The sequence below is a fragment of the Sorex fumeus genome, unplaced genomic scaffold, assembly GCF_029834395.1.
Source record: "Sorex fumeus unplaced genomic scaffold, SorFum_2.1 ptg000009l, whole genome shotgun sequence".
NCBI lineage: Eukaryota > Metazoa > Chordata > Mammalia > Eulipotyphla > Soricidae > Sorex > Sorex fumeus.
The window spans coordinates 6,635,560-6,641,706 of NW_026606066.1; the positions used below are offsets into that span (position 1 = coordinate 6,635,560).

Here is a 6,147-nt window from a genome sequence, read left to right on the forward strand (position 1 = left end):
CTCTGTGGCTTCCCTCCTCCCAAATAAATCCCTGCCTCAAATTCTTCTCAAGGGTTTGTGGTCCAACGGATGTGATCTGGAGCACTCCAGGCTGTGGGGATATGAGGGGTGAGACAATGGCTATGTCACCCTCTCAGAAAAAAGGAGGGTTTTTTTGAACTGGGGCTCCCGAGGAACCACCAAGTAGTTCTGAGGTTCAGTGGGGGCAGAGGGAGGAGAGCCACAAATACAAGCTGCCTCTCTCCCTCGGGGTAAAAGCAGACTAGACAAAAGGAGCCCACAGAAGCTGCCACTGCAAGCCTGGGATCAGGCCTCACTTGGACTCAGGATTGGTTTCTCTGTTCTGGGGCCTTGGATGCCACCTAGACCGGACCTGTTATAGTCTAATGACTTTCTCCAGACCTCTGTCAAAGAACACTCAAACCAAATCAGTGTTGCTTCCCTTTCCCTTACCAAAGGGGCTTTCAGAGGTGAAGCCTTGTGGTTTTGCCTGGGTGAGTGGGGAGCCCTAGACTTCCTTGTTAGTCCGTTAAGCAGTTCTCTGTGTGACTACTTAGGTTCTGACTTCCGCTTCCAGAGAAATTCAAAGGGAAAGCCCCCTAGAAAGAGAAAGGCCTGAGTAGATACATACCACCATCAGCTTCACTATCAGGGCTTCTGTAAAGTTTACTGCCAGCCTTTGGCCTGGGAAAGTCCCAGCAGAGATTTTAGTAGTAGAGGGTGAGATGGTATAAGAACAGGAACTAGTTTTTGCAGGAGGGGGCTGTGGAGTGGGTATCACCCTAGTCCAGGATTTTTTTAGCTTGCAGAGGCATCTGGACTAAACTATATGTCCTGTTCTCTGAATCTTGGCTAAGCACAGAGAAGGCATTTCCAAACAATGACAACAAAACGCTTTAAGGACTTTATTTATTCTCTTCTGAAGCAAATAAAAGTCTGCCTCTATGTCTGTCTCTGTATCTGTCTCTGTCTCTGTCTCTCTCTCGCTCTCTCTCACGCGTGTGCTCTCTCTCTCGCTCACTCACTCTCTCACTCCTCCCCCTCTCTCCACCGACCCCCACCCTTTGTTTTGAGGACCATATTTATTGGTACCCAGGAGCTACTCCTAGGTCAAGTGTCAGTTCTGGCAGTGCTCAGGGGACCATGCAGTGTCAGGGATCAAATCTGGGACTCCCACATTCAAAGCATTCGCTTTGGTCCTTTGAGCAGTCTCCCTGGTCTCGGCGTTTCTTTTTATACACAATCTCATGCTTCTTTTCCTTTCTTTGTTTGCTTTTTTATTTTGGGGCCATACTTAATGGTGTTCTGAGCTTACTACTGGTTCTGTGCTTAGGAATCACTTTGGTAGATTCAGGGGACCATATGGAGGGCCAACAAGGTATCAAACTCAGGTCAGCCACATGCCAGGAAATGTTCTACCTTCTGTACTATTGTTCCAGCCCATTAGGCTTCTATTCTGACATGACCTTGATCAAATCCTCTTGTGCCTGTCAGTCCATGGCCCTGCCTGGGAGATGCCTGCCTTCTGGTTTATCATCAAACTGTCCACACTTAAAGGTCGGGGGCCTTCTCTTGTCCCCTTCTACCCTGCAGGAATTGCTTGATCTTGTCCTTCCTCAGCACTTTATAGCACACAATAGATGTTTCCTTCATTCTTGAGAAAAGCCCCTTTACAAAAAAGCACATCCAATAGCAATGGTAGTTCCTGGAATTTTAGCTCCAGATTCTTTACATGACAGATCAAATAAAAAATAACAATAGTAGTAGTAGTAGTAGTAGTAGTAGTAGTAGTAGTAGTAGTGAAGTAAGTGTCTGGGGACCAGAGATATGATAGGGGTTAAGGCACTAGTCTTGCATACGACCAACTTGGTACTATCCTTGGTTCTGCATATGGTCGCCTGAACACCAGCAGAGTGATCCCTTGTACAGAACCAGAAATAATCTCTGAGCACCACCAAGTGTGGCCCCAAAGCAACACTACATAAAAATCTATGCCAAAATATCAAAAATTTCATTAAAGACAGAATCAATATTATTGCTCTCTCCCTTTCCTCAGACTCCCATACATGCAACCCTGACTGAGTCTTTATTTAAAATTTTAATATGAGCTCAACAAGGGAAATTGTGTCTTAATTTTTATTATTTTTTGTGCATGAAAGTAAAATGTATGTTTGATTTACTGAGTGTTTTAAAGCACTGCAATTTTTTAACTTTTGCACCCAAGACAATTGCCTCATCCCTCCTCCCTTATTTCAGTCCTGCCCCAAATCAACTGTATAAGACATAATGGAAGTTAGCTCCAAATTAAACCACTAACTACTGAGTCTTACTGGCAAGAGTGACATCACATCAACCTGAGCGTATTCAGACAGTCTTGGAGGAAAAATCAACGAGAGAAGCGAAAAGATAAAAAAAGAAAAAAAAGTGGGGGGGGGGGGGCTGGGGGAGTACAGGGCCCAACTGATGATTCTGGAATCTTATGAAAATGACAGCCTACCAGCACCACCCCCCTCCCGCCCCCAGCCTCTCTTGCAACCCTTATCCCTGATCTTAAGTTTTTCCCTTCCAAGAGCTAATATTGGCAATCTGCCAGATTTCCAGACATAGTAGCGGGACTAAAGCACACAGTTCAGTAGCTTCCAAAAACAAATCCTCTAATTCTCTTAGATTCTTTAAGGAATTGAAATAGCTTCCCTAGGGACCTAATGCAGATAGTGATTTGCAAAGGCATTTCTCTCTCCCTGGGAATACTCACCTTCAGTGCTGTGTGTAATTAACTTTGAGGCCAAAATGTGGAGGAAGGTAGCTTTTGTTTGTAGGACATTCGGGTGACTGTTTGCTCAAGATCCTCTCAGTTTGCCTCTACTGCCCTTAGAGGATAACCTACCCCATCACTCTCAAAAGTAGACCAATTTTTGACAATGGTCACCTTGTTCATAAGTTACAACTGATAAATTCTTTGAGACACAACAATTTTGTGAAACAGGCAGAACAAGTAGAATTATTTCTATTTTGTAGATTAAGAAACTAAAGCAAATATACTCTAAAGTACCAAAGGTCATACAGGTTCCCAGAATTTTCAAATTAGAGAAAAGAAGCAACTGACAGCTAAAAGTCATTCTGGTTTGTCAAAACCCCATGTTCCCATAGAGGAGTTCTTTCTATTTGCCAAGTAGCAGATTCGTGGTAATCAATGAGGAAAAACTCTTTCTTCTACTGAAATCTGTGTTCTATAAGGCTGCTACTACATAACCTAATTCTTGACCCACTCATCTTTCTCTCTGAACTCAAGTCAGAACAGAGAATTCATTAAGCAGAAGAAGGAGTAAAACTACAGACCTTGTAAGGCCTTGGAGACTAGATTGGGAAGGAAACGCACTAGGAAAAAAAGAAGTCCAAAGGACTCCCAATTTCTGGGTATAAAATGATGCCTCTCATTAAAGAGAAGATGTGGGGATCCTAAGCCATACATTTTGTCTAAGGTGATAAACCAGATCTGAAGTGACTTTAAGAAAACCATGGGATCAACCACATAAGCAGCTGGATGTTTACACTTCAAGTTCAGAGGACACCCAACTGTGATTGAAAATTACCCTGTTTTTGGTCATGGCAGTAACTCTTGGTGATATTTGGCACCCAGAACCAGTGGGGTCTCAGTTTACTCACTTTTCAGTATGGAAATGTAAAACTCAGTTCCTGATACACGAGCACCCACAGCCTCTGATCTTCATCTTCTTCTGCCCACAATGCACCCAGAGTTCCCTAGTCTGGGACCACATTACCTGTGAGACTTCAAGGAAATAGGTTTGGCTTCCACCCGCTTCCACTTTCTCAATAAAGTTTGTGACAAAAAAGAAAAAAACAGAGAAGGAGGATTTTTTTGTTGTTGTTTGTTGCTTTTATTTTCAAGGGGATTTTTAGAATTCACACTTGTAAAGGCTATAAGAGTTCACCAAAGTGCTCACCTGAAAATACTCACTAAAAAGAAAATGTACTTAATAGGAATTGCCTAAACATGTTGACATTGGCCACTGATGGTTCATGCTTGCCTATGGCTTAAATGACACATTGCTGCCTCTGACTCCAGTGGCAGAAAATAAGGTTTACAGTCAACAGTAGGGAGAAAAGTATAAAAACTTTATTTCAAAAATAAACTAAAATATTCAAAATAACATTTCACACTATCTTAAATGACCTTGTAAGGCTTTTGGTAAAAGTATTTGGCTTTCCTCCCATTCTAAACACGGTCAGTTAGGTTTCTGGCCTGGAAGGGGCTGTGTGCCTGATTTTATATACTGAGAGCCCAGGATGGGAATGAATCCTCAGTGTGAAGAAAAAAAAAGTGAACTTTGAAGAAAGCTGGAAATGAGATTCAGGAGTGACAATTAACTCCCTGACTACTTGAATGTGACTGTTAGAGTATTTGTAGGGAAAAAGGCTTTGGCACAGAGCCATTTTGTTCTATTTCCCTATAGAAGAGAATTCCCCAAGATTGTGGGGACTCTTGGAGAATAAAATCTAGAGGAAGGAAGAACCAGGGAACAGGGCACAGTTAACTAAGGGGTGCTGCCATGCTGGCACTGCCTCCCTAAGGGAAAGGGAGAGTAGAGAGGGCAACACAGGAGAGGTGCAACTCTAAGCAACTAGAAAGACTAGAGGACAGGTACAGCGTAACAGTAGAGAGAGTGGAGTTGCAGAGTAACTGGGAGAGAGCAGTGAGCTGCCAAGGCCACTGCTACAGAGAGAGGTACCAGGAGTAGCTGCACACTGAGACAAGCTCAGAGAGAGCAGGGACCGCAAAGTAACCACCATGGTTACGATGTCTAAGGCCACCGCTGTCCCGAACCCTGTGAGCCTTGAGAGAATCCTAAGAGTTATAGGCTGTCTCCCAACACTTGAGAGAACAGGGAGAGCCTAGGGACTAACAGAGACCAAAGAGCTACTTTTTGAGATAGCTGGGATGTGCATGGTTCCAGTAAAGAATGTTCAAGTCCTGATTCTCAAAAAATTAAAAATTGAGCTCCCATTTGACCCAGCAATACCACTCCTGGGAATATATCCAGGAGAGGCAAAAAGGAACAGTTGAAATGACACTTGCACTTCTGTGTTCATTGCTGCACTACTCACAATAGCCAAAATCTGGAAAAAACCCTAGTGTCCGAGAACAGATGAATGTTTAAAGAAACTTTGGTACATCTACACAATGGAGTACTATGCAGCTGTTAGAAAAGATGAAGTCATGAAATTCGCATATAGGTGGATCTACATGGAAAGTATCATGCTAAGTGAAATGAGTCAGAAAGAGAGGAACAGACATAGAAAGATTGCATTCATCTGGGGAATATAAAGTAACAAAATAGGAGACTGACACCCAAGAATAGCCAAGATAAGTACCAGGATGTTCACTCCGTGGCTTGGAGGCCAGCCGCACATGCTAGGGGAAAAGGCAGCTCAGATAGAGAAGAGAGCACCAAATAAAGGGTGTTGGGAGAATCCTCCCAAGATGAGAGATGCATGCTGAAAGTAGACTATAGACCGAACATGATTGCCACTCAATGCCTCTTTTGCAAACCACAGCACCCAAAAGGAGAGAGAAAACAAAAGGGAATGCCCTGTCACAGGGATGGGGTGGGATGGAGAGATGGGGGTGGGGTGGGAGGGATACTGGGATTAGTGGTGGTGAAGAATGGGCACTGGTGGAGGGATGGGTACTCAATCATTGTATAACTGAAACCCAAGCACAAAAATTTGTAAGTCTACAACTGTACCTCATGGTGTTTCCCTAATGAAAATAATTTAAAAAATTTTTAAAAAACCAACTTTACCAGCCAGAAATACAATTGAAGCTCAAGTTCTAAAACTACAATCATTTTAACAATAAACAAAATGTCAGCTGGGGAAAAAAAAGAATGTTCAAGTCCTCCCCCACACTGTCACTGTCTCTTTGACTTCTACATTCAGAGATTTCCAGAATGGAGCGATTGCTCTGCAGATGGTAAAGAGAGGGCAGAATCCACCAACCCATGACACAATCTGTGTGGTGCAGGCTCCCAGCCTCCACATTGCCAGGGGCTTTAGATCAGATGTTGGCAAAGAATCAGCAGGATTTGGAGCGATGAGTTCAGACATCTGGTGCAGTTGCTCCAG

The 6,147-nt window shown here is 43.4% G+C and overlaps 1 non-coding gene across 1 annotated transcript; it reads left to right on the forward strand.

The window, feature by feature from the left end:
- Positions 1-3,577: 3,577 nt before the first annotated feature.
- On the forward strand, positions 3,578-3,705 carry LOC130019848 (small nucleolar RNA ACA64). Its single transcript, XR_008791914.1, has one exon. It is a non-coding gene; the product is annotated as a small nucleolar RNA ACA64 (small nucleolar RNA).
- Positions 3,706-6,147: the final 2,442 nt, after the last annotated feature.